General features: G+C 59.4%; 1 long non-coding RNA gene across 1 annotated transcript; it reads left to right on the plus strand.

Moving 5' to 3' along the window:
- The first annotated feature begins 351 nt into the window (after positions 1-351).
- LOC139042951 (uncharacterized) lies at positions 352-6,403 on the plus strand. The gene is made up of 4 exons (XR_011500046.1): positions 352-406; positions 3,690-4,088; positions 5,377-5,611; positions 5,899-6,403. It is a non-coding gene; the product is annotated as an uncharacterized lncRNA (long non-coding RNA).
- Positions 6,404-9,941: the final 3,538 nt, after the last annotated feature.

Genomic DNA, 9,941 nt, shown 5'->3' on the forward strand with positions numbered 1-9,941 from the left:
CCTTGGGGGTCTCCGCTGGACCTCCAGGAAGTCAGCTTTTGTGGAGTCCCGTGAGTCCTTCCAGGGAGGGAGGCATCCAACCCGAGGGTGGTCTGGAGGGCACCACTCCCACCACTCCCGGGGGCTGGGGCGGGGGGCGGGGTGGGGGCTGCGGCCACGTTCCTGTTCATTCACACAGAATCCGGGGCATGAATGTTCTTAGCAGCTCTGTTCCACACAGCCCCACACTGGAAACCACACAGACGTCCTGCGAGTCCCATCCCTTGCTCATGTCGCCGGGGCTCCGGAGGAGGGCCACTCTGTAAAAGCGGCCGCCAGATGGCGCCCAACGACCGGCGCGGAGGGGTCAGCGGGAGGGAACCGGGTCACCAGCCAGCGAGAGTGCACAGCCTGAGCCCACCGCCGGGTCAGGTCTCTCTCTGTCTCTGTCTCTGTCTCTGTCTCTGTCTCTGTCTCTCTCTGTCTCTGTCTCTGTCTCTGTCTCTCTCTGTCTCTCTCTCTCTCTCTCTTTCTCTCTGGGCCCGCTTGGGGCGGGCGGGAGGTCACCACGTGAGGCCCCAGGGTGTCCACCTCGGAGCTCCCAGGCAGCACAGGGCAACCCTGGGCGCAGAAGGAGGTGTTGGAAAATCGGCGGGGAGGGGGGTGGGGTGGGTGGGCTTGCCAGGAAGGGGACAGACTCCCCACGTGACTTCTGGGCCGGGCCGGGCGCGGGGCTGCCGGCTGGCTGACGCGGACAGAGGTGGAAAAGTCCCCGGAGATGCCACGGGGCAGGCCGGGGCTGCCGGCCCCCGCTTCCCGGAGCGGCCCGAGCACTTCCCGGGCTCCCGGGAGGACTTAGAAAATCACGGCGGGGTGGGGGGTGGGGGTCGCTGTCAAACCGAAACCATGCACGTCATCAGAGAAGGACCGTGACGACGGAGGAATTGTCCGCAGTCTGTCAGGAATTGTGTGCAGCCTGTCACTTCCGGCCCAGAGGGTCTCTCTAAGGCAGACGGACAGACAGAGCCCACAAGTCGTAGAGGAAAGGACCGAGCCGCTTGGCCGCGGAAAAGTTTACAACACAAAACAGGTCTCCCTCCGCACGGGGCCACAGCAAAGCCCAAAGACGACACACGGGGGGGAGCATGGGTGCAGATGCACGTGTGGTGATAAGAATATGGATTTCAGCAGGGCTTCCCGTCCTCATCAACAAGCAGAAGCACCCAAATGGTGGGGGTTGGGGGGCAGAGACCTCACAGCCATTCCCTCCACAAATCGAGTTCCCCGGGACATCCTCACAGCGCCGTGCTGTGAGTGTGTGTGGGTGTTTAAAATGGAGTAAATGTGGACGTGGAACTGCTCCGTGAAACCAAAATAACAACAGTCGTAGATCTTCTTTGGTCATTTAGAAAATTCTTTTTTTTTTTTTTTTCCCCAGCGGTGCACGTATTTCCCTTCCAAAAAAGAAGAACGGGAAAGGAGATGTTAAAGGCAAGCAGAGAGAGGAAAACTGTTGCAAAACAAAAGCTGAGCTCCCGTCCGAGGGAGGCCTCCTCCATTGGAGGCCTAGGAAATCATTCTGACAAAATGGAGGATCTCTGTCTTTGGTGTCGATTCCCTCAGAGGTCAAGAGAAACCTTTTCCAATGTCTTTATCAGGAGGAGACTAGAAGTTAGAGAAAAGTATCCTTTCGGGAGTGAGAAAAACAAATTCTGATTTTGCATCAGCTTCCCTCCGATCTTGAAACTCATTGACTTGATTCCATTCTGTCGACGGAAATAATCCGGAACCAATCTATCCGTGAAAATCGGGGTGCGTTTATTCTGAGCTAAAATGTGAGGACTGTGGCCCGGGGCCTTTCTTCCCGAAGGAAGAGAGGGTGCCCGGGAAGTGGGGTGTACAGAGTGCTTCTAGACCCCCAGAGAGGACGTTTCACATAGGATCGAAAGGTCCCTTGGATGATAGTCGCGAGACTGCTCTGTCGGCACAGCGATCGACAGACACTGCTGGGTGGCAGGTCTGTTGTCTGGGCCTGGGTGGTCACAGGGGAGCCGGATGGTCAAAGGTGAGCGCAACCATCCGCTCCTAGCCTAAGGAAAGATGCCTCTCCTTAAGGAAAGGCCCGAGCACGGGGAAGCTGCTCCTTTCCCTTAAGGGCATTGGTTCTTGCCGTAGGAAATGTGTAAAGCGGATCTACGATGCGATGCGTGCTCGACGGCCACGTCAGGCCCTTTTCGAAAAACACTGTCAGGCCGAATTAGGCCGACACCCAATGGCTTCCTCATAGACTCCCATAGATCCTATCGCTCGCCATTTCTATCTGTCCACTCGTTCCAATTTTAGGCCACTTGACCACGAACAGGCCTTTTTCTCAGATTATTTTCCCCGTGAAACTTTGATCACCTTTTCACAGACAAAACGATCTTTACTTTTTAGGCCCTCTTGCCTGAAGGCAGCCATCTCACTTTCCTTGAACACAAAGATGTTTCCCATATTCACTTTTAGTGGCTTTTTGTTTTGTTTTGTTTTGTTTTGAGGACGATGAGCCCTGAGCTAACTGCTGCCAATCCTCCTCTTTTTGCCGAGGAAGGCTGGCCCTGAGCTCACCTCCGTGCCCATCTTCCTCTATTTCATATGTGGGACGCCTACCACCACGTGGCTCGCCCAGCGGTGCCACGTCCACCCCCGGGATCCGAACTGGCGAACCCCGGGCCGGCGAAGCGGAACAGGCACACTTAACCAGCGCGCCACCGGGCCGGCCTAGTGGCTTTCATCGCATTTGTTAAGTAGATTTTTTAACCCTCACGAACCTTAATTTTGGTGAAAACTAAGAAGCCAGCAATTAGGAACTGTCCTTCCCATGAGCATTCCGTCGCTTGGCCAATGTCTAAACACTTGGCCACTTTTAGAAACATGGGATTTCATAGGTTTATCTTTTCCTTCGCTTTATTTGATTTCATCTCACTTTAGTTTTTGGGTGAGGAAGATCGGCCCTCACAGAGCTAACGCCTGTTGCCAATCTTCCGTTTTTGTTTTTTTTTTCCCCCCTCCCGATTTTTCTCCCCCAATCCCCCCCATGACATAGTTGTCTATCTTAGTTGAGGGCCCTTCCAGTTGTGGCATGTGGGACGCCGCCTCCACACGGCCCGACGAGCGGTGCCGTGTCCGTGCCGTGCCCGGGATCTGAACCGGCAAAACCCTGGGCCGCCGAAGGGGAGCTTGTGAACTTAACCACTCGGCCACGGGGCCGCCCCTGTCCGTGGACTTTTTTATCACCTGATTTCACCTCGCAAAACTTCAAAGCTTCAAGTTATCAGAGAGGTTTGGGAAGTTGTTTTTATTAATTTAATTAATTTATTTTTCGAGGAAGACGAGCCCCGAGCTGACACCTGCTGCCAATTCTCCTCTTTTTGCCCCGGGAGAGTGATCCCGAGCTAACATCCGTGCCCATCCCCCTCCCCTTGATAGGCGGGACGCTGACCACAGCGTGGCTCGCCAAGCGGCGCCACGTCCGCACCCTGGATCCGAACCTGCGAACCCCTGGCTGACAAAACGGAACGTGCGAACTTAACCGCTGTGCCGCCGGGCTGGCCCTTCGGGAAGTTATTTTCAGGACACGGGCCATAAACTAGAATCACCGCTACAGGTTTATCGGAGCGACATCAGCGTTCGTGGTGGATTGAGTCGTCCCCTCTGTCTCTCCCCTCCAGGGCACAACCAAAGGGACGTCTATCGACCCACCCACCAAGGATTCCCCCCCCCCCCCGCACGGCACAGCAGGATGCCTGAGAGATCCACGCAGCCCTACAGCGGCAAGTCACATTCGCACAGTCAAAATTCAATGGCAGAGACAAAACGTTAAGGTCAGTGAGAGGGAAGAGAATAACCGGCCCAGGAGCAACGGTGTGAAGAACACGGAGAAGACGGGTCCTAGACGCCGGGGTCCCCGGAGCAGTGATTTGATCAGAGGCCCGCAAACGTCCACGATCTCCACACCACGTTTATGGCCGACTGCGTGCGTGGGTCCTTTGGAATCGACCAGGCTACCGTCCGGGCCACTTTGGGACATCGTGTCCAGCTGCCCCGAGCGGTGGAGCTGTCGTTCAAGTGTAAGATGGGGCCCGTCCGGGGAGAGAATGGGGACGGGGAAAGGGAGGCCGCGGGAAGTCACAGAGTCTGAGGTGTTCGGGGGAGACTGACTCTTCTGAAGTGGAGGTGGTAGAAGGAGAGCAGCAGGATTTTTGGATTTTTGTTCCCTCTGTTAGGTATCTGGGTCCGGAGGAGAGTGGGGCGGGGGGGGGGCGGGTGGTGGTGGTGGTGGTGGGTGTGAGGCTGAGGCGGGGCTGGTGTTTCCTTTCCGAGTCAGGTGGAAGAGCTCCTCCAGTGGAGGTTTTTAGACAAGGGGTCTGGTCTGGCAGGATGGGAGGTTGCGGGTTGAGCCACAGGGGAATCTGTCGTAGCTCAGACTCGGGCCTTTGAAGAAATAGACAGAGAGAGGAGTTTTGCTCTGTCTGTCACCGCAGCCGGCACCTCAGGAGCAACAACAGGAGGCTTCCCGAATGAGTGAAGGGGCAGGAGCCAGCGTGCCCCGTGCCTCTCTCAGCCCTGCGCCGGCAGGGAAGGAAGCAGGCAGGCAGGCCTCAGGGCTACTCCCGTCCTACTGCCCGGTGGTCCCTGTCCCGGCCCCGCCCCCACTCTCCCCCTGACCCTCACCGCTCCCCAGCCCTCTTCTCAGCCAGAGAGGCGATGGGGGGGGGGGCGGTGCGGTCCCAGAACAAGTTTCCTCTCATCCGCCATCATCTTGCCACCCTGACGACTTGGCCTGAGATCCGGCCTAGGCTGTACCCGTGTGTGGTTTTCCTGTGGACAAGGGGGCCGGTTCACCATTTCGGAAGAAACCCCTAGCCTTCCACTGCCGAGTCGCCAGCCTGGGAGGGGGGAGGGGGGAGGGGGGAGGGGAGGTCAGGCCCATTCATTCCGATGGGCCTGGCGTCAGGGCTTCATTCAAGTGCAGGAAGCTCTCTCCCATGGCCTCGGGCTTTTTCCCATTGAACGGCTTTCTTCAATTCCCCCACCCTTAGGCCGCAGTCCACCAAGGGCCGGGAGGCAGGGAGGGAAGATGTTGGGGCAGGGTGGCTGTCTGAGAAACTCGCCTCATCTGGGGCAGAAAGAGTGCCCCCCTCCTTTCTCTAACCCTACTAGACTGCTTGAGGATCACGGACGGTTTGGCTCATCGATGAGCCCTGCGTTATGGGCCCGGCAAGCAAACTCCTAACGGGCAACCCGCCGCTCTAGGCGTGTGTGGGTTTTTTGATCTTTCACCTTCAAGTTCGCACGACATCGGTCCGTGTCCCCCGCCCCGGCTTCCCATGGGAAATCCTCCGTCTCTTTCCACAGACTCACTGGCGACTTCACACAGTGCCTGCCTCCTCCTCCTTAGGAAGGAAGGAAGGAAGGAAGGAAGGGGCTGACCCCGTGGCCGAGCAGTTGAGTTTGCACGCTCCGCTTCAGCGGCCCGGGGCTTGGAAGGTTCGGATCCTGGGCTCGGACACGGCACCGCTCATCAAACCACGCTGAGGTGGCGTCCCACACGGCAGAACCAGAGGGACCCTCAAAGAGAATATAGAACTAGGTACTGGGGTGCTCTGGGGAGAAGAAGAAGAAGGAGGAGGAATAAAAAGAAAAGAAAAGATTGGCAATGAGCTCGGGTGCCAGTCTTTAAAAAAAAAAAAAAAAAGAGGAAGAAAGATGGACAAACAGGAACGAATCCCACTGACGGCACCTCCAAATGGTGGGGGGCAGGGGGGTGGGGGGGGTGGGGAGTGGCATCATCGGGCCAAGGGTGACTCTAAGCGTGATCCCGCGGTTGTGTTATTTGACATTTTATCGAATCGATTTATTATTTTATTTTTGAGGAAGATGAGCCCTGAGCGAACATCTGCCACCAATCCTCCTCTGTCGGCCGAGGAAGACTGGCCCTGAGCTGACATCCGTGCCCATCCCCCTCTACTTTCCAGGTGGGACGCCTGCCACAGCGTGGCTCGCCAAGCGGTGCCGGGTCCTGTGCCCGGGATCCGGACCGGCGAACCCGGGGCCGGCGGAGCAGAACGTGCGAACTTCACCGCCGCGCCACCGGGCCGGCCCCCGGAGTTGTTTTGAAAATCCAGTAAGGGGCTGGCCCCGTGGCCGAGTGGTTAAGTTCGCGCGCTCCGCTGCAGGCAGCCCAGTGTTTCATCGGTTCGTTCGGATCCCGGGCGCGGACACGGCACTGCTCATCAAACCACGCTGAGGCGGCGTCCCACATACCACCGCTAGAAGGACCCACCGCGAAGAACACACAACTACGTACCGGGGGGCTTTGGGGAGAAAAAGGAAAGACAAAAAATAAAATCTTCCAAACTCCAATAAAACTTTGAGTGAAGACGACGAGGAGGATGCGAAACGTATCTCACGCCTCCGAGCCGAGCCGTCCGTTTAGGTTTAGGAAGGGGGACGAGGACCCTTTGTAAGCGACATCCCTTTTTAAGCACCATTCTAAACCACAGAACAGAACTCCCTCTCCTCGACCCGGAGCGAGGAGGTTCCTGGGTGTGTCAGAGAGGGTCACGTCCTCTGCAGCACGAACGAACCGCCAGGGTTCGGCCACGGGAAAGAATTTCTTCCTCTCCAGGGGGACTAAAAGTCACCGACGGCAGCGGGCGTAGGTGCTATCCTTCCCGTCCAGGAAAGGCAGGGAGAACTTCAGCCGTGAAGAGAAGGAGGTCTTCCTCACTCCCCGTTTTGGGAGGGCCCCTTTGGCAGGGGAGTTTTGTCTCCTGATTTCAAGTCAGGAAGAAAAGGGAGAGAGAGAGAGAGAGAGAGAGAGTGTGTGTCCTTCTCGTGCCAGGTCGGTCTGAGGGGGACCTCCTCTGGTTTCCTCCCTTCCCAGGGAACGCCGTTCGCTCCTTCTTCTAGAAAAAGCTCCCAAAGCACCACCGCCCAGGATGGTCGACCTACGCCCATCGTCCCTCCTTTCCCAATCATTTCTACCGCGACAGAGGGACAGAGGCCCCTGCCCCATCCCCATCCCCACCCCCACCCCCATCGCCTGCCTCCTTGATGGCCAAAGGAGCTGCCTCTGAGAATGGAACGGGGCTTGGAAACCTTCTAGAGGGGTGACTCTCACCTGCCTGCCTGCTGGGAAAAGCACCACGCTGTCCATCGGACTGCTCTTTTGGGCAAACGTAGGCGTGCCACATAGCGATCGACAGCTATGGCGGGGGGGGGGGGGGGGGCGGGGTGGCGTGGTGGTGCCCAGGATCCACGACACGTGACGGCTGCGGAGCACGACAGCCCTAAGACCTTGAGGGAGACGGGGTGGCGCGTGAATCCTTTCGGAACGAGAACGACAGGAAACGCTGACGGGGACGTGTTCTCCTCTCGAGAACACACCAACGCCTCGCACGGTGTCTGACCCGGGGTGCCTCTGACTTTTGTCATCAGAGACGATCCTCTCGACCGCCCCTCACGCTTTGGGGAAAAGGGGAGAGGGACTCGGTAGCACGGGAAAAGCCATCCATCCGCCCTTCCTTTCCGTCTTCACGGCTCCTTCTCGTGGAAAACGAGGAAGCCGTCCGGAGGAACGGAACACTGACCCGGGCCAAAGCGTGGCCCAGCCTGAGCCTCCAAAACCTTCTGCTAAGTGAGAGGTGCCAGACATCCAAGGCGACCTACGTTGCGATTCCACACAGAGGAGAGAGCTAGAACGGTCCAACCCTAGAGGGCGACAGCAGATGGCGGCGGCGGCGGCGGCGGCAGTGGTGGTGGTGATCGTGGTGGGGCAGATCCGGGAGTGGGGCCGTTTTTTCTTTCGGGGGGAGGGGATGGAAACGGAAACCTTCTGGAAATAGATAGCCGTGACGGATGCGCCACCTTGGGGAGAGAGACTCCCGAAGGCCACTGGCTTGTGCCCCGTGGAAAGGATGGATTCGGTGGGATGGGAATTCTACCTCCGTGTAGAGCGTGTGGTAAACCACGAGGTAGGTGGGTGGGTGGCCTCCCTGCCTCGCCTCCACCTAGACGTCCACACACAGAGACCGACGAGGGAGGGAGGGAGGGAGGGAGGGAGGGAGGGAGAGAGACAAGACTGACAGAGGCCGAGGCCGAGGCCGAGGCAGTGAGCGAGTAAGTGATCGACCCTGGCCATAGGGATTCCTCAGAGGGCGTCTCTTGGCTCCCCAAACGAAGAATGTGTGTGGAGATCGAGAAAGATCACCGACCTAGGAGAACCAGCAAGACTTCCTCACCCGCCAGAGAGCCGCTGGGCCCCTGCCGTCCCTGCCACCGCCACCCCTACCCCTCGCCTTTGGCAGCGACGCCAACGAAAGGCAGGCAGACGAGTGGGAGAGTCGTGTGGTGGTGTCCCCCAAGGAAGGTGGGTCCATGCCGACGAGCGGTCGTCGGCGTGTGGAAAAGCCAGAGGCGGGCTGACTAGAAGGAGGGCGTCCTGGAGGAAGGGGCCAGGGTGTGAGGGAGAGAGGCCTGTTCCTCTTCCCCTGTCGGTCCCAAGTCAGGGGCCCAAAGGAGGAAAGCTGTCCGTTCCTTTCCGACTCGGACGGTTCGGGCGGAACCGACCGATCCCCGCGGCGGCGCAGTCGGGGCTTTCTGGACCAGAACCCCTCTCTCTGTCGCCTTTCGACCACACGCACGCTTTAGAGGCCAAGGGAAAATGGATCGGGTCTCTCTGTCTCTCTCCCTAGAAAACAAGGGGCCGGGGGCCGAGCCCGTGGACGAACGGTCAAGTAGCGCCCCCCACCCCGGCCCCCGGCTTCGACGGCCCAGGTTTTCACCGGTTCGGATCCTGGGCGCAGCCCCAGACCCAGCATCGCCCTTCAAGCCACGCCGAGGCGGCGTCCCACATAGCAGAAACGCGAAAGACCTACCACTGGAACCTACAACTATGGACGGGACGGGACGGGACGGGGCGGGGCGGGGCGGGGCGGGGCGGGGGGGGGGGGGGGGGGCGGCTTTGGGGAGCAGGAAGAAAGAAAAAATAAAAGAAACACAAGGACGGTCATCGCGATAGTTCTTTCCACTTCCATCCATATGTTAACAGGACCCAAGTTTCCCGACCTCCATTTGGATGTATGTTAACTAAATGGAGAAGCTATTCAAAGGACTCCTCTAAAGAAGTCCACGTTCTTCTTTCTAAATGATAATGAAAATCATTGTCACCACCGCTCTTCCGACCCTCCATGTCCAGACGGCCTCCCGCCCCTCCCCTATCCCCAACTCCCGCCCCGCCCCGCGCCGACCCCCGACCCCGGCATTCTCCACGCCCACCTTTCCCTCTCCACTCCTACCCCCCCCCGTCCCCCGCCGCCCGGGACACCGCACCCCGCGCCCCCCCCCCCCACTCCAGGCCGGGCCACCTGGTCGACCTCCTCGAACACTATATAAGAGGATGCCGGGCAGCAGGTGGCGCCCGACAAGCGGCCTCCTCACCGGCCGGACGGATCAGCCTCGCGGGGGCGGGCGATGGGGAGGCGTTCGTCCAGGTCAGGTCAGGTCGGGGGAGGGAGGATGCCGCGCCGGCCGGCCTGGTGCGTGGCCTGGTCCCGATCCACCCCGCGTCTCGTTTCTCGGGCCGGGACGAGTACAGGCGGGGAGGCCGACTCGGTCACGGAAAGCGGCCTTGGGGAGGTTTTGGCGAACGTCCCTGTCCCGGGGCCGTCTGCCGACTAGGGGACGGAGTCCTCCTCCATGCTCCTTCTCGCCCCGAGTCGGGCGGGTTGTGGGTCGCGCGGTCGACTTGGCCATTTCCCCGGAGGCATCCTGCCTGCCGGGGCTCCCTCCCTCGGGCCGGTGCGAGCGGTCCTCGGGCGGCCCGGGAATTTGGGCCGCAGCGAACGAACGAACGAAGCCCGTCCCTCCTGCGTCGGCACCGATGAGACACAGCCCTGGTGGATGGAGCCGCTTTCCTC

This window comes from Equus asinus, unplaced genomic scaffold, assembly GCF_041296235.1.
Source record: "Equus asinus isolate D_3611 breed Donkey unplaced genomic scaffold, EquAss-T2T_v2 contig_114, whole genome shotgun sequence".
Classification (NCBI taxonomy): domain Eukaryota; kingdom Metazoa; phylum Chordata; class Mammalia; order Perissodactyla; family Equidae; genus Equus; species Equus asinus.